Source organism: Mesoplodon mirus (genome assembly GCF_964341445.2).
Source record: "Mesoplodon mirus genome assembly, chromosome: 10".
In the NCBI taxonomy this organism is placed as follows: Eukaryota; Metazoa; Chordata; class Mammalia; order Artiodactyla; family Ziphiidae; genus Mesoplodon; species Mesoplodon mirus.
In genome coordinates, this window is record NC_138986.1 from 61,113,912 (window position 1) to 61,133,149 (window position 19,238).

Here is a 19,238-nt window from a genome sequence, read left to right on the forward strand (position 1 = left end):
ATATATGGTAACATGTTATTAAACATAATAAATGTTATTAAAGCTATTTAAAAAAGCATGATGATGATAAACACAAGAATTAGGATGCAATTTAAGATTATCTAACTTCTGGAGTTAGTCGGGGATTAGGAAGTTGCAGAGGGTTTCAAATATGTGGAAAATATTTGATTTCTTAAGCCAAATTATTTTTATACTTTGCATATATTAGAAACATTATTTTCTATATATGTAATGTTTTGTTTTTTAATAGTTTAAAAAATGAGTGGGTGATAAATGAGTAGAAGTAGTATTGATATATATATTAAACTGTTCTTTCCTTATGTTTGTCAATAGAGAAGTAATCCAGATGGATGTAGTAATATCCTGAGAATATTTTTGTGTGCTAATGGTGGTCATGGAATTTATTGTCCAAGCAGGGAAGATATGGGGATAATTGTGGGCTGATTCAAAGGGTAAATTTCTCAGGGTGACCATTTTGGATACAAAAGAGAGAAGGAGACAAAGTTTTCTCTCTTTCTTTCAATACTCAGTTACCATGAAAGTGTGCAAAGCCAAAACATGGTTCCAATGTGTATGATCTTTGTCTTATTACTTTACAATAAGACACGAGCTGTGTCTTACTATCGTGTCAGAGATTACAAGTTTCAAAAGTAAGAGGGCTTTTACTTTTAATGGTGAAATTGAAACATACTAGGATATAATTTGGGCCTTCTGGTTTCCAATAATGTCTCTATGTTGGTGTGGTTTTGAGAAATTTTATTTACTTGAGGGAGTTGAATTACCATATATCTTATATTCTAAATATCAAATATAAGTTGTTACATTGATTTGATTATAGCTTTCTTTGTTCCATGTGGAGGCAAGGCAGTACTATATAAAATCATCAAACTGATTATGTGTCTTGATAAGAGGATATACAGTAAATGGTATTTAAGATTACTTCTATCTCTACTACATGATTTGTAAATTTTGCTAAATGGGTGAAAATAATGCCACAATCACTACTTTTGCACATATGTAAAAGTGCACTATTCTTCAATTCAAAATTTGTTGGGTTTTCTGGCTTAATTTTCATCTGGTTATTCAAAGTAGCCTCATTCAGCCTGTATAAATACATTAGTGCTCATCTGAGAGTGCTACATGACTATTTCAATTGCCCATTCAGGTCTTTCATTGATTCTGTAAAGTAGATCTGTTTCTGCTTTTCTTTAGGAAAGAACTTGAAATAACTGATATCTAAAGGGCATCAGGAATATTAAAATGCTCTTGGGAAATGTTAGTTCAGAATGCTGACGTCTTTGAAACTTGTGTGATTGATGTACGGAACTTGGGTGAAGATGGAAAGTGGATGAAGAATCTTAATTGGAACTGTACCTAAATGAATTTACCTGTGCTAGTTTTCCCATTTAGGATTTTAATTTGAACTGTTGCTGTGAGGGCAGATAGGGGCTGATGGCCAGTCAAGGGCACTTTGGAAGTCTTACTGAGGAAAGTATATTGCTCTGTGCTCTATAAGGAGTTACAGAAACCATCCTCAGTGTGTGGTTATGCAATCCACCTAGTCTGCCAAGGCAGTGATTTCAATCATTCTCGCCTCTCTCCCTGCCTGTACCCCGTACATATATTTACTGGGTACCATATCCTATTGATTCCACTTCAGAAGCATTCCTTAAATCTTTGTTTAGGCCCTCCTTGTATCTCTGATGGACCATAGTGGCTTACATCGAACTGAAGATATTATTAAAAGTTTCTCCCTCTACTGAGTAGAACCAAGCACATTTCTACTCTATGAATTTTGCTCTCTAAATAAGCTCAATTACCCTGGGAGTTCCAGAACATCTTCCACAATACTCAAGAAAAATCTTTCTCAGATTCATGATCATCTCCCTTCCTTGGAGAAAAACCTCCAACAGCTCTTCTTTAAGTCCATTACTTAGCATAGAGACCCTTTGCTACTTTGTCTACTTTTCTCACTGTCTCTTCATCCCTTTCCCAACCCTGTACCATCTGATACACACACACTGCACCTATGCTTTAGCCCCTTCCCATGACTCCCTATTCTTCAAATATACTATGTCATTTTACACCTTTGAGCCTTCACACGTGACTTTTCTTCTATCTCTAATGACTTTCTTCTTGTCCCCCCCCCCCCCCATTGACCACCTACTTCTCAGTCAAGATCCACCTAAAAATCCTTCTCTCTGCAGCTTTCTCAGATCTGTCTGGACACAAGTTGCTCCCATTAGTTCACACATATGTCTCTTTTTCTTTTGCCACATTTGGTAACAGTTATTTTGTACTGTGTGTGTCTCTCTCACTTCTAAGCTCCTCAAGGGTAAGGATGTTGCTTAATTCTGTGTGTCTCAGGTCTGAGCATAGCAGGACCTCAGAACATGCTTTATGGCTGAAGAAATGAATGAATGGAAAACTTCCTACTTCCCATGAGCTTGGAGTCCAAGACAAGAACTAATGAAAACACATAAGCAAAGAGGATTCTATCAACAGGATAAAAGATAAAGGCTCAAGTATAAAAAAGTTAAGAATTTGCATATGTTCACTTGAGTAGTGAATTAATTCATATCTATTATATCTATGGCAAATACATCCAAGGACTGAGATAGGATTAGGGAACAGAAGGTGAAGATCTAAAGGCCTGTTCATGACTAGGAGAGTCCTTTCACTTTCCCTGAAGAAGACAGCTAGAATGCCCTTTAAATACCAGCTGAGGAAGGTATCAAAGAAACAGCAGAATGTGGTTAATCTGTTGACATTATTAAAGGGTTTCTCTCTAAACTGTGGGCACCAATAGGCTTCCATTAACAGTTTATGAACTGTATGATCAGATACTTCAATTCTCTGTTGGAAGATGTACCAGCCTTTCTGCATCCATGAATATGATTTTCGGAGACAGATCATGTCTTTACCAAGATTGCAAGGTCATTGTCTTCAGAGATAGGTGATATTAGCTGAAGTATTATTTCACTGAAGTGTTATTTCTGACAATTTGGGTGGACTTAAATGAGATATATGAAAAAATATATCCTCCAAAGTCTGTGTAAACTAGGCCAGACAAAATAAGTATATGTTGTACAGTGGGAAAATTTAGATTCACAGATTTAAAAATATCATGGAGTTGGAATAACTAGTAAAGTTCTACTCTTAGTTTTTTTCCTTTGTTTCTTTTCCTAGTTCTGAGGGTGGAGTTGAACAGAGCTGTGTGTACTTCTGTATCTGTTTTCTGCTTATAACCCAAGACATAACATACTGAGAAAAATACTGGGTTGGAAAGCAGAGGCTATAGATCTTTGCACTAGTTGCTTAAGCACGAGCATGGAAACTACTGCTATGGAAACCGTTTAATCTTTCTGGCAGTTACTTTCCTTAACTATGAAATGAGAACATTATTAGCTGCTTATGATCCCACCCACAGATCAAGTGAGATTAGAATGGAAAAGTCATGAGTGAGTTGGCTGTAGGTGTACTTGACTTGATGGAAAGTGTAATTATAAGTGTAGTTCCCATTTTGAAAAAGGAGGCTATTTTCTAGACCCCTCAAACACTACTTTTGAAAACTAAACAATTTTAAAAATAACTAAAGCCATAACTTCAGACCATCAATCAAAAATAACCTAAAACAAGCATCATAGAATTGTGGTGGAATGCTTGATATTAGTCTCTAGGGACATATTCACAAGCCCAGTTTGTTGGAAGCTGAATGTCTTGTGTAGAGAGGTCAAATGAGAATTCTCCTGAGACCTGATGGCACTGCTCTCCCATGAAACAAAACAGCTGATGAGAGCTTTCCATCTGGTTAATTTGTTCTGTGGATACTAACAAAGGAAAAATGTGCTTTGTATGATTTTCTTGGAGGGATTATGTTCAGAATCATGTAATTATGGCAGTGATTACAGAAACAGGTACATTGTAGTTCATGGTAATACATAAGTATAACCACATTTTACCAAACATTATATTCTTTACAAAATAAAAAAGTAGGACTCTCAAAAAATATATAGGTTTAATACCATCTTTGATTTTTTTCCTCACTGAGATATAAGAAAAATTTTAAGACATAAAGAATACCACCTTTTAAGGTGCAACTGGATTATCTAGATCTCTGTCTATCCAGATACCAACTTCCTGCTTTTAAACCCATCATTAGGCTTGCCTCAATTTTTATCCCAAAGGAACCACTATCATTTCAATAGGTATAAGCTGTCATTCCTTCTACTCCCTGTAGCCTTGCTATCATTTCTGTAAAAGGTGCTCTGGAAGAGTAAATACAGTTCCTAGGTTGCCTCAGGATCTCCTCAAAGTCTTGAGTTCTCATGTAGTGCTGGGGTTTGGTATATACAAGGACTGAACTAAAAGAGGTGATTTATCTAAATGTATTTAGCACAGAGTCAGCACATGGTAGGGACAGGATGTTTCCTGCATGTGAATCCCCCAAATCAACCTCATTTTCTGGAGATGGATTCTAATCTAAATATCACTGCAGATCTATTATAAGTATCAGAGAGTATTCCCTCCACCCATCTCTAAGCTTTTTGAAAAATTCAACAAGTACTCTATGGAATACTAAATGTAGTAGTTGTGTCAGTTTTTTTGTTCTGTTTTGTTTTGCTTTGTTTCATTGGTTTTCATTTCTATTTGAAGATCACCTTCATCATGCTCATTAACTACTATCAGTATCTGAGCCCTAGTAGCTGTTTTCTCAGCAGTGGGGAGGGAGCTCATTGATTCATCTATTTAACACTGTTTCTACCTGCTTCCTCTTGCATCTATTGACAAATGCAAGCATATTTAGCAAGAAGTGTGATCTGCCATTGTAGAAACTAAGTCTCCTGTGGAAAGACTGACTCTCTAACACATGCTAGTCATATGAATCACCCCCACAGGGCCAGGTATTTGAGTTCACAAGATCACATGAAAACTTCGCTATGGTCTAGTGGAATGTACTTCATCAGACAGGAAATGCAATATCTTTTGTACCGTTTTTTCCTTCAGTTTTTGATTTCAGTGTCATGTGTTATAAAGACATTGTGACTGGATCACTGTAAAACCAAGACAGCTATTTTATTTTCCTGGGTGGTTATTTTGTTTGTTTGCTTTTTTGGCCGCGTTCAGTCTTCATTGCTGCACACAGGCTTTCTCTAGTTGTGGCAAGCAGGGGCTACTCTTGCTTGTGGTGCACAGGCTTCTCATTGCGGTGGCTTCTCTTGAGGAACGTGGGCTCTAGGCGCATGGGCTTCAGTAGTTGCGGCACGTGGGCTCAGTAGTTGTGGCTTGCAGGCTCTAGAGCACAGGCTCAGTAGTTGTGGCGCACGGGCTTAGTTGCTCCACGGCATGTGGGATCCTCCCAGACCAGGGATTGAACCCGTGTCCCCTGCATTGGCAGGTGGACTCCCAACCACTGCGCCACCAGGGAAGTCCCTTCCTGGGTGTTTTAAAATAAACTCTAATTTCCTTCCAAAATTAGTGATGAGAAAACTCTCACCTTAATTAATTCACCTTAAGAAGATGGCAAACATATTCAATTTACACAGTGCCTGAGAGCAGATTAGGGTAATAACCATGGACCCAGGAATTTAGAGGAGCTGAGACAAGTGCTCCAATCCCCACAGGTGTCGATGCATCTTAACCCCATGTCATCTTGAAAACCTAAAAGTACGTGCTCCTTAGAACATAGAAGAACAAAGCAAAACATACTTTCCATGATTTTCTTTCCAATAAATGTTTTTAAATATGAGAAATAAACCATTTCTATTCTGATGAAAGATAGTATTAGAAACTGTCCAATGAAATGAAGAGTGTGCTTTATTTGGAAGGTGGCCAGTATAAAATGATAGATGTATTCTTTATCTAATAGAGCCTATAAAGTAGTTTTCTAAATCAAAAAATGGCTTAAAAATGACAACTCCAGTTAAACGAATTGGGAAGAATATTCAGTCGTTTAACTAAGAGCACGAAATAAGATTTCATAATCAATCACTTAATTCTCTCCTGAGAATAAGACAAGTCTGGCCATATAATATATTGGCTTTCATGTATCCTGGCATTAATGTGTATTATAGATTCTGTTAGTTTATGAACTTCTTCAACTTCATAAAACACAATGATGAAAGAAGAGCTCATTTCTGGGCCTTCCGAAACAGAGTCTGTCAAAAAGTTCTAAAGCTGCAGACATTTTTGAATTTTAGGGTATATGAGTTTGTATTATAAGGTATATATAAAGTATATGAGTTACATTTATGAGCTGTATTATGGTATGTTCAATGAAGGCCCTTTGTGTTTCTCTTAGATATTCTTATATTCTAACTTGTATTATAAATTTTGGAAGGGGGGTTGTTGTATTCCTTATGACCATAATATAAGCTCACTGAGAGCACCGTATCTTACTCATTTCTATACTCCAAATGGAGCCTGGAAGTGCCCCCACACTTACTGGGTGATCTTTTAAAATGTTGCAGATAAAACTTATGGTAATTTTTAAAGGATTTCTACTTTATTGAAAGTGGTGATGGCTAAAGACCAAGAAAATAAGCTGAAGCACCTCCAGTTTTGAATTTTCTGTTGGGAGGCATCATTATGATTCCCTAGTGACTAAGCATGCTAGGTAAACATTCTTCTCTTGATTTATTGGGACAAGGCACCAGATACTCTCTCTTTTCCTCTGAAGTTGTAAGGCAAGTCGGAGGATAACAAATGTCTTATGTCTTTCAAGTCTACCAGCAGTTTAATAAGTGGATACAGGTGTGGTGTAGGTGTCTCTTTGGAACTTTTTATTCTGTTTTCAACAATAGTAGTCACTGCAGCCTTTAGACTCCTATGAGCCTGTAGCAGGAGCTCTCTCTAGCCCTTCACTGCCCAGGGAAGGGGGTGGCAATCCCAGCAGCCTGCCTCTGAGGACTGGCCACAAGGCATAAGTGCCCCTTGTCATATGCATACAGTTTCCAATCATTCTCAAAATTCTTAACTCTCAGTTGATCATTTTCATGATTTTTGTGGGGACAGGTCATAGTAACAGTTTATAAAACTACTCCATTATCAGCATCCCATTTGGCATTTTGACAGCATCTAAGTACGTATATGGCAGAAATCATGACATTTATATTCTGCCTTATAAGGTAGAATATTGTAAATCATACCCATAGATGGCGCTTTAGAGCAAATTAGATAATACATATCAAAATACCTTAAAAACAATTATGAGTTATGCAAAAATAAACCTTGCTGAGAATATAGAGGAATTAAAGTAGTGGTAGACAGAAAATTTTAAGACTATATATAATTTGTTACCCTAATAGTGGTGTAACATTTGGTACTGATCAAAACCAAACTTACCTTCTCATTAACCGACATTTAACTTAAAAATACCTAGTCGCTCTTGAAGAAACCACAAAAACAATGATGAAGAGACAGGGAAGGTAGTGAGATTTACTTTCCACTTGTATATAGCCTTTTGTGCCCTTTGAATTTTGTACCAAATGGCCTATTTTAAAAATTAAATGAAATCTTAACACAAATCAAAAGGCTAAACTTATTTCCCTTTGAATCACTTGTTCTTGACTATAGAACACAAGAACTAAAAAAGATAGATCAGTTTTAGCTCCTCATTTTACAGGGATAGAAACTAAATTCCAAAGAGGATATTTGTAGAGCTAGTATTTCTTTCTAGAAAAATTAGGAAAAATGGAATATACCTACCAAATTAATTTTTGTAAATACTTAAAAGGAAATACCCACAGTGCTAATCAAAGTGAATTTTAACAAGCTTCTTTTTTTTAGCTTCTTTTTTGGCTGTTTAGAGCCAAACAGCCACTCTCCTCCCATTTTATAAATAGATGCTGACCCAGAGTCTTTAAATGGCTGTCTTTAGATCACACTACTTTCAGTGACCTATTCCTGGTCCAAGCTCTTTAGCATTTCAGACCTTTCAGAATCTGGCATCTGCCTTGGCCTGGTTCTATCAGTTTTAAACCCAACAATATCAAACAGCTCTCTGAACACAGTGAACGGTACTTCTGTAGGTTTCACAAAGAGCTCCTGAGTGCCAAACAGTGCTTGGCAGTGAAGGTAAGACCAGGTCTCTCCCTGTGAAAAGCCTCCACTCTGGCATGGGAGACAGGCTCATAAATAATTACTCTACTCCATCAGTCTTACCAGATCAGGGCCCTGGCTCTCCATACTTCAGCACACACTGTGCACTGTAGCCCTAGTTAATCGTCTTTCCCACTCAACAGTAAGCTTCAGGTGGGACAAATGCTAACTGGTGTCTAGCATATTATCAGCATGTGCTGGGCACTCACTAAATATTGTGGATGAGAGGGAGTGGTGGGGGAGAAAGAAGAGAGGGCAGCTGAAATGCTTGGACATAGGCACAGGGGGCCCTGGAAATTTCAGGAAATTTCTAGAAAATGTCAGATAACACTTCTAGAGCTGTAGCTTGAAGATGGAATAAAAGCTAATCTCTACGAAAAGGTGGGGAAGAGCAGTGGGGAATCCACACAGTTGTGGATGTGGGGAAGCAGCACACTGGGAGTGTGGACCAGGCAGAGAGCATTGCTGGACCTGCTTGAGGGACCACACCTGGAGGGTGGCATTTCATCCATACCTGGATAGGCAAAAGGTCACTTACAAAATGAGATACTTTTACATGTCAGAGCTTTAAAAACTCAACTACACATTGCTATGAATATATATTTGCCCACTCTTCTCTTCTTGGCCACCTGAAGACCATACCCTTAAACACAGGTCTGGGATGTATGCTGTCAACTAGAAATCTCTCTTACTTGGCAGTTTAACAGTTTACATTGATGACTTAAATCTATACTAAACTAAAATTATACTTACATATATACAAAAAAGCAGGGATAGTTTTTTGAATTAAAAATCATATAAGAGAACCTCTCATTTCCCTCAGGTTTCTATACTGGTCATTTAAAGGAATTTCTCTCTTTTGAAAGTGTTGGGGGTAAAATGTTGGTCCCTTAGCTCACTGATTCTGTTCTACCTGGGGAGTGACTTAATTGAGAAGCAACTGGTCACAGGGGTCTGCTCAAGTGCCACTCACTTCCCTTCCCCTCCTTCCGGTGGGATTTGCCAGTGCACAGGCCTAAACTCTGCCCTCCTTCCTGGAGGGAGCCCACTATAGCTGCCCAGCCCCATGAGGGGGCACTGGGTTAGAGTTCTCTACCCCACTGCAAATAAGTTCAATTCAGGATGGGAGGGGCAGTCTCAGGGAAAAGCTTTGTTTTCCAACCCAGCCTTAACAATAATAACATTGATAATAAATGGATTCGTGTATGACACTTCTATTTCACAATTGTCTTAGAACTCTGAAAGAAGAGGCTCATGATTAAGTGGGACTTTCAAATCCACACATACATTACAATAAAGGTGGCTTTATTCCTAAGTCCTTTTGCTGTACTGCATGCGTATATGTATGTGGCAGGAGGGAAGAAAAGAGAGAATAATATATATACCAGTTTTTATTAACCAGGATGGTAAATTAGGATTCTCTAATTATGCTAGGTTTGTAGTTTAAAACTTAACAGAAACAAAATGAAGAAATGAATAGCATTATTTTGAAGTTCTTGGCTCAGTCAAAAACCAAACAAAATAATAAATATTCTAATTACCTTCATCAGAATAACCATTAATTCTGTTTTAAATGTGTTTGGTAATTTAACTTGTTATCTAGTTCCTCTTTAGGTTACAGTTTATAAGATTTTTGGATTTTGAGTATCAGTTTTTCAGGTGAAATTCTGACAATGGCATATATTTATTTTTATTAATCAATTTTTCAGATCATTTGGTGCCTAAGTGAAAAATATCATAAGTGAAGTACCAATAGGTATTCTAATAATGATTTATGGTTTCCAAAGTGCTTTCATGTATATTACTTAGAACAGTCATTCTTAAACATTTTTAGGTTAAGAATTTTTTAGCACCTAATGAAAGCTATTTACCTCTTCTTAAAAATATATTCATATTCCTGCATTCACAGAACTTTCTCAGACCTGATGAAGCCAGGGTTCTTGGAACCAGGCTGTAGAGTGGAGGTTGCCAACTACATCCCAAGAACCAAAATCTAGCCACAACCTGTGTTTGCATGGCTTGAGACCTAAACATAGCTTTTACATTTTTAAATGATCAAAAAAAAAATCAAAAGAAGGATAAAATTTTTTTGACATCTGAAATTATATGACGTTCAAGTTTCAGTATCTATAAAGTTTTACTGGAACGCATCCTCAGTCCATGGCTACTTTTGAACTATTATGGCAGAGTTGCTTAATTTTGAAACCTAAAATATTTCCTGTCTGACTCTACAGAAAGCATAAAATATATTTTGTGTTTTTTAGTCATATTTTGTTGCATGTTTGTTAAATTACACTTAACTAGGGTTTGAAAAGGACTTCTGCACACTGCTTAAAAGCATATAAAATTATTTACTAAACGACTTTAAAAATAATACTAGAAATCATTAACGTGGTGTTTGGAAAAGTATTTAATGACGTGGCAAAATGCTCCTGATATTGCTTTAAGTGAAAAAAAAAAGTAGAAATTAAATAATCAGTGTGATCTCAACCACATAAATACATTTGAAGAGTAGGAAACAAGTTTAGAAGAAAATATGCTTGATTAAAGTTATAGATTTTTAAAAAAGCTTTTTACTGTTCATTACTTTCTAAATTGTACAATGCATAATGTATCACTTTGAAAATAAGGAAAAGAACAAAATTCGAGTGCAGTCATTCAGTTAAAAAAAAACTCAAAGATTAGAATCTTCTGTAATAGTATAACTGCAGAAATTTTCAAGGGAACAAACTAATAGGATGAATGTAATTACAAGACCAGAAATCATTTTTAAATCTTACTTCCTTTAGGTGGCATGACAGCTTGGTGTCAGATGCTTTTTTTTTTTTTTTCCTGCATGCAGATTATACCCATGAATCTGTTAAAGAAGTGCTGAATTTTATGGGAAGAAAAATTTTACATAACATCAAAGCATTTTTAGTACTATACTGAGAAGCCTTTGGTCAAACTTTATGATAGGCATCTCCTTGTTCACCCATGAAATGGTCATCAGCACAGTGCAAGGATTCATGATATAAGCAAAATTGAACAGCTTGACGAATGTTTCTGTAGATACTATACTGACTTGATCTACTTGGTGAATGAATGAGTGAATATATGAATGAATGAATTACCTGTATGTATGACTTTTTGGCCCTGTCAAAAAAATGATAAATAGTTTGATACCTTGACCAGGACAACTATTAATAGTCTTTTTTAAAGTATTAGGAATTACATGATTATGATATTTTACTTAAATTGTCTTATGAACAGTAAGGATCATTAAATATAAAGGATCATTAAAAAGGACAGCATCAAGCTGGAAGACAAGAACCCCAGAAGCCCATTTCCCCACCATCTTAAGCGTGTACTATCATTAAAATTAAATTGAAAATAAAACCCAAAGCATATTCTTAAATAATAAGAGGGGAGAATCTGATACATCAAAATGATCTACTGAAAAATAAAACTCAGGGTCTGTTGATGATACTGCTCTGGCAAAATGAATAAGCAAAGGAAAATCTCAAAGCTTTGCCAACAATCAAGTAAGATGGGTTTAAGGTCCAGTAGCAATCTTAAGCCTGCAACAGTGTATGGGATGCTAGAAATTCAGTGGTAATTGCCACAGTCCCTTCTCTAAAAGAGCATACAGTCTTGTAGGAGATACAGATAAATAAATGAGTTTATAGTGTGAGCCCAAGAGGGCACACTGGTAGCATGAGGGTATGCAGAAGTGGCACCAAACAGATTTGGGTGGAGGGTGGTCTGTAAGTTCTTTCCAGAGAAGGGAGCACTTGAGGGTGACTAGGGTGAGTTAGGTCTGTATGCAGAGAGCTCTTCTTTGGGTATATAAATTGAGGGAGAGGTGAAGTTAGTTCACCTCTAGTTTTTGGCTTGAGCAACTAGTTGTTGCCCATGGAAGCCTGGCAGGAAAGAGGCATTTGCTCAGTTCTTAATCTGCTGAAGGTCATTTGGTATGACTGAGCAGCAGTGTGTGTGTGTGCGCGCACGCACGCTCGCGTGTGAGCCTGTGTGCGCACATCAGTGCCATAGTAAAAACTGTTTGGGAGAAGAATGTAGAGGCTAAATTATTCAGGGTCTTAACTAGTAATAATAACAACTTGCACTTAACACTTTTTCTATGCCAGACACTTGTAATTTTTTTTTTTAAAGGGCTTCAAATGCTTGGCTATTTGTATTTATTTATCTATTTATCTATTTATTTATTTATGTATTTATGTATGTATGTATGTATGTATGGCTGTGTTGGGTCTTCATTTCTGTGCGAGGGCTTTCTCTAGTTGTGGCAAGCGGGGGCCACTCTTCATTGCGGCACGCGGGCCTCTCACTATCACGGCCTCTCCTGTTGCGGAGCACAGGCTCCAGACGCGCAGGCTCAGCAGTTGTGGCTCACGGGCCCAGCTGCTCCGCAGCATGTGGGATCCTCCCAGACCAGGGCTCGAACCCGTGTCCCCTGCATTAGCAGGCAGATTCTCAACCACTGCACCACCAGGGAAGCCCTGTAATTTTAATATAACACATTGATTCCTCATTTCAAACCTAAGAAACCTAAGAAAAAGTTACACCATCGTGATCTCCATTTCATATACAAGGAAAATGACAGACACAGAGGCTGACTCCTCTAAGTTCCCAGATCTAGTGAGTAATACAGCTGAGACTTGAGCTCCAGCCAATCTAGCATGAAAAGTGTGGTCCATGAACCAGTATTATCAGCATCACCTGGGCGCTTGTTAGAAATACAAAAACTCAGGCACCAACCCAGACCTACAGAACCAGAATCTACATTTTAACAAAGACCCAGAGGTGGTTCCTGAGCACTTTAAGGTTTGGGGACATCTGCTATAACCCACTAAATGCTACTGCTTCTGTTTACTTTGGGAAGGAATCTGGACATTATCCTAAGGCCAGTGGAAAGTCAGGAAAAGGTTTGAAGTAAGAGATTGACAAAATCAAATCTGGTTTTAGACCAGTAGTTTCAGTGGCTTCAGTGTGGAGAATGCAGCAGAAGAGGGCAATTCTGGAGGCACGGAGACCCATGAAAGGGCCACTGTTCACCAAGTAAAAGAAGATGGCAGCCTGAAATAGGGTGATGGCAGTGACAAAGGAGAGAAGCTGGTGAATGTATGAGGTAGCATGGACAGAATTTGGAGACTCTTTGGGTATACAAGTTGAGGGAGAGGTGGAGTTAGTTCACCTTCAGTTTCTGGCTTGTATCATGATGTCATTTTCTGTATGAGAATACTTGGGGGAAGTAGTGTGGAAAGTAGGAGAGGGGAATGATGAATTTACTTTTAGATTAAAATGAGATTTGAGAGGACTGTGGGAAAGCCAAGTAGAGCTGTTCAGCCAGGTCCAAAGAGAGAGGGCAGGGAAACCACATACATTACTTGAACATTTTGAAATTCTATGTCAAAAATTTTACCTGGCTTGCCCTTCAGGCCCCTTCCCTTCCCGCATTGTATTCACTGGGGTCCAAGCCTGCTCTGGGCAGTCCTGTATTCAGCAGATAATTGGACATATAGGTTTGTAGCTCAGAAAAGATGCCTTAGCTGGACATAAAGATTTTGGACTCAGTCATGTAGAATAGATTGTAATTGAAGCAATGACATTTAGCTCAGAAAGAGAAAGGGAATCTAGGATGTAGGGAAGAGGAAGGGGAATCTGTGAAACAGACTGAGAATAGTGGTCGTAGAGGTGGGAGGAAAACCAGCAGTTGGATACCATGGAATCCCTGTGTAAAGAGTGTTTCCAGATGGGGAAGGTGGAGAATAAGGTAAAATGCTTCTGAGATACTAAGAAGATAATGAGAAATGTCTGCTGGATTTAGCAATACACTAGTGATCAGTCACCTCAGTGAGAGGCAGGGGAAACTGATAAGGACCAAAGCCAGACTGCAGTTGATTGAGAAGTGGGAGCTAAGAAAGTGGAGATTCTTTACAAGGTGTAGACAATACTTTCACGAGATTGAGCTATGAAGCCGAAGAGTGAGGTAAGTGGAGGAGCTCAGTAATGAAGGAAAGCTTTTCAAGATGGAGAATTTGAACATGTTTAAATGTTGATAGGAGGAGCCAATAAAGAAGGAAAGAATAAAGATTGTGATCCCTGAAGCAGAGGGTATGAGATAACAGGCACTAGTTTAGATCTTCCGTTTCATGTTCCAATCTACCAATAGGCTGGTATGGGGATTGGGGAGAATGGCCAGAGAAACAGGAAGGTCCCACTGCAGTCACCTGTTCCACATTCTGGGGTCTCTAGAGGCTTAATCCTATCACCCTTCCATTCTAAGTCTTAGTCTCCACGAAAGGAACTGTTCTGATACTTGAACCTTCTACTTTTTTTTTTTTTTTTTGCGATACGCTGGCATCTCACCGTTGTGGCCTCTCCCGTTGTGGAGCACAGGCTCCGGACACGCAGGCTCAGCGGCCATGGCTCACGGGCCCAGCTGCTCCACGGCATGTGGGATCCTCCTGGACCGGGGCACGAACCCGGGTCCCCTGCATTGGCAGGCGGACTCTCAACCACTGCGCCACCAGGGAAGCCCAGAACCTTCTACTTTTATTTCAGTGGACACATTGCCCAGAACAAGTATGGCTACAAATTAACTATGTATCTGCTTTGAAAATGAACCCTTAAATGTCATCTTCAGCTAAAATCCTTACCTTAACCTTACCTGTCCTCAGGAGAGGACAGTTGAGAGAGACAGTTTAGACATACTTCCACCGTAAGCCTTTTAAAGATTTGGTAAACCCACCAACCCCAGGGTTTGTCTGAAGCTGAAGTCTGTGGTTTCATGGAGAATAGTGGTTCATCATCAGGACCCCTTAAGAATACTCAAGGACAGGTTTCAAGAGTCTATCAACCCCAGAAATGTGAAGGAAAAATCTATTTACAATGGTTTTTTTTTTTTTTTAATGAGAAGAGGGTCCATTGATTCTATCAAATTCTTAAGGGAATCTGTGATCCCAAAGTGGTCTAATGTGGAGATAGATAATGCTCAAGCTGATCATTTTGGAGGGACTCAAGGTGTTATGGCAGGAAGGAGTCTTCTACCTCCTCCTTCCCCTCCTTCTTTTCACAGCTCCTTCCAGGGTACCATAAGGTAACCAAGAAAAATGACAATCAGAGAGGAAAAATATAATTACAAGAACATGGAAATGTATGGTTGTTTAGCTGACATCTGACTCAGAACTTTCCATGTGAACACAAGTATTTGGTTTTCAATTCTAAAGAGATCATGTTTCCTGGATTGAAAATGTGAAAAAACAAATCAAAGCTTCTCCAACATGTTCTAGATAAAATTTTATTTTCAATATTATAGTAGAAAGTTACTAGGCTTGCTTAAGGAACCCAAATTAATCCAGCTTTACTCAGAATGTTGTTGGCAAGTATAACAAAAATAAGAGGTAGACTTGCCCCTGAGGTAATGTTACATTAAAGCACAAATCTGCTGCTCTTGTTTAGGTAGAACAGTCCCAGAATTGGCAACTAATGATAACACATGGGAATAAATAGAACAAGTATAGAAAACAGACATCAGAGTTTACCTTCCCCACCAAGCAATTTGGATTATGGCTTTAGGCACATATCATAAATATGTTAAGAAATATCTTGTGTGATACATATATTTGCAATATTTGTGTTAAATTTTAATCCATATACGTTACTAATAAACATGCTGGAATTTATACATGATAGTATTGTGAATGTGAAATGAGGGCTAAAATGGCTTGAGGAATTTCTTACATTTTATTTATAAGAATTACACATTTTATTAATGATTGTTTTTAGTTCCTACATTTCCAAAATGAAAATTGACAAGCTGAGGAGTTGCATTTGGTTTTCGAATGCATGACAGACACCAAAAAGGGTCTAATTAAAATAGTGAGGGAAAAAGCATAAACACATATGGGAAGCATACTTTTGCTTATGTAATGCTATCCCAGTTTCAAGAAGCAATGCTTTAGATTCATTCAGTGTATTACATATCTGTGTGGGTCAGAAACAGACATTTTAATTCAATCTTAGAAAGCCTAAGATTAGGAATTGTCTTTATGCCTGCTTGTGAAAAATAGGCAGATTTGTTTTTTTGTTTTTGTTTTTTTAAATAGGAATCTCACTAACTCACTTAAAATCTGTAAATAACTTTAAATTGTACTCTGGATATGTAAATCCAGCCATAAAATATCCTTAGTGATAAAGTCAGTCATCCAAATAAATTAAGCCAAATAAAACTCCAGTATGGAGTCATTCCTTTTTTATGAATACAATGAAGTTATATCTCCAATTATAAAGACAATTTTCAGAACTCAGGAGGCAACTCGAAAGTTATCTGGCTACAATGTTGCCTTAATACACGTGGCACGGAAATGAGAAATCTGAAAAGCTCAGCATATAAAATTTGATAACTGTTGGCTCAAATGTTTAAAAAGCTTCTAAGAAACTTCTAGATATATACTTACTTGCTAAGTAAAAACAAATCACTACAAAGTTTCTTTTAAGCAGTCACTAGAAAGTTTATAAGACTCTCTTGTACTTAAAAAAAAATTAAAGAAGCCAATAAAAACCACATTAAAAACACAAAGAAAACATTAAGGAAAAGAAAACAAAACTTACTTTTTCTTAAAGCTGCTTCTTCCAGGGATTTAAACAATATGAAAGGAGAATATATGATGATTTACTTTCCCTTCCAACACATTCATATGTCAACTCCAAGAGGAACAGAATGGGCCACCAAAACTATCTGAGGGTCCCTCCCAGTTGCAGCTTTTTAAACTTTGTGGAAGACAATAGGAGGGTGTGTGAGTTTCCTCCAAGTCTTGTGACATGTACATAGCTGACTCCTACTGGGCTGAAAAAGCACTCCTTGTCAATTTTTACTTAAAAGTATGAGTAACAGATTCTCTGTAGGACATCTTTAAAGGGAAATCCTGCCAGAATTAGTATCTGAAACGTCTGGATAATCTCCAGAAAGTTTAAAATATAAAGTGCACATACAGACACTCACATACACTCAAGAAATTCCCACTGCCTAGGCTAAATTGAGGGCATATTTAAATTAAAAAAAATTTCTATAAAGGATGATGTATTTCCTGTTTTTTGTTTTGTTATTTCAGTGACTATCAGAACCCTTCTTATAGGTTAGAAATGGCTGAACTATAGAGCTTTTCTTTTGAAATATCTGGAAAGAGATGTGGCCCCATGTTCTCACCTGTAGCGTTTTTGGTAGCTTGAGAGATGAACCGTGGTTTGTGGCTTCTATCACTGCCTTCCTGGGAAATTTGCGAACTTTGAGCCTTGGATTTGACTAGGATAACTCAAAAGTAGTTGCCTGCTTCCTGCACCAGTACCGTGGACCTGGCATTCCCTGCTGTTGTCTATTTCCCTATGAGCTGGCAACAATTGTTATGTCACGTCCACAGCTGTATGACTTCATTTAAGCACAGACTCAGATAGTCTTTTGAAATCTTAAGTCAAAACTTGAAAAGTGGCTAGATATTTCATGAGTTGGATCTAAAGAAATGTTTGAATATTGAATTAATCCACAACAGGAATTCTCAGTGGGTCAAATTGATCCATAAAGCAAGTGACATTTGCTCTTAAACGCTCCATCTGAGGCCATTTCTTCAGTTCGTAAAGGTGGGTGAGGGAGGAAATGTTCCGCCTCAACTCCATTTATGCTCAGACCAAACTTGAACTGTCCTTGTTCTAAGTGCCAAAGGAATGATATGTTAATATTTTCTGAGGTCAAACTCAGTTACATACAATCAAAAAACTTGAACTAGGGAAATATAAAGCCAATCAACTCTGTGCTTTGTTATTCACCCGACTTTGATTATGAAGATATGATGAAAATGAAAACATGGTGATTAGCAGCAACAAATTGTTCTTATGTCCTTTTACTGAATCAATCTATTATAAAAGTCAATCTAAAATAAAATATTATTAGTAATAGATTTTGATCCTCTTGACACCATGGCTAGACAGGCATGATTTTTCTCCTTTTATAGGTGAGGAAGTGGAGTCGAGGAGGTATAAAATCGCCTATGTCCCCATCTAGCTATGGAACTATTACCCTCTTTATTAAGCCTGTGCTTCCTGAGAGGGTAATCTACATTCACGTATCTAACCTATGGCCTCCTGCTCCCTTCTCAAACTACTCCACCAAAGAAAAGCTTCATTAAGCTCAATAAAGATCTTAACACCCCAAAGAATAGTTTTTAATCTTACCTGAAATTTCTCATCTCTGCCATGTCCATTTCTTTTTGAAATTCTCTTCCCTTGGTTTCACTAAGTCACACTCTCCTGATTTTCTCCTTGGGCTTATTAGCATCGTCAGCCTCCTCTCCCTTTATTCACCTCACCCTTCCCTAGAGCTTCATCCTCAGTTCAGAATGCTTCTCTCTACGCTCTCTGCGGGGTTCCTTATGAAAACAATTAATGATATATTATGACTCCTAAACCTGTATTCTCAACTGGTATCACTCTCTAAGGTGCCAGACCTGTATCCTGTTGTCTATTAGCTGTCTTTGTCTAGAGGTCCCCAGGCATCTCAAACTCAGCAGTCCCCAAAACACCCTCATCTACTCCCAACTCCCCACTGTACAGAGAGTCCACTGTATTTCCTATTTCAGGGCATGGCACAATCATCCAACCCATCATACCTTGGACTCCTCACTTTTCTCATTTATTCTCCACCATCCCCATCATTCATCCCCAACCCCAACTTCTGTTGGTTTTACTTTGTTAAATATCTCTCAAATTTGTCATTATCCCTGCATTCTGGTCCTCACATTTCTCACTTGGATTATTGTCATCAGTCATAAAACAATTGACATCTGTCTCAGTCTGGTCCCCTTCTATCATTTCTTTATATCACTATAAAACTGTTTATTTAAAGATATCAGTTTATTGAATTATACATGCTTCTTGCAGAAAGTCTGGAAGAATGAAAAAAATAAAGTTTAAAATGACTTGCAATCCAAGAGACAGAACTCAAAACGTCACCCAAATATTATTATGCATACATATAGCTATACAAGGAAATGTTTATGTAAATGTTTTCATGCAAATGTTTACACAGCCATAGTTAAATGTATTTAATTAGAAAACCAAGATCACATTGCATATGGTATATCTAT

General features: G+C 37.8%; 1 protein-coding gene across 1 annotated transcript in view; it reads right to left on the reverse strand.

Moving 5' to 3' along the window:
- The window catches only part of FHL5 (four and a half LIM domains 5), a 39,020-nt gene extending 22,108 nt beyond the window's left edge, over window positions 1-16,912 (reverse strand). The window contains exon 1 of the mRNA XM_082633595.1: window positions 16,714-16,912. The gene's annotated coding sequence lies outside the window, so the exon portion shown is untranslated. The remainder of the gene's footprint in view (window positions 1-16,713) is intronic.
- Between the last annotated feature and the right edge of the window lie 2,326 nt (window positions 16,913-19,238).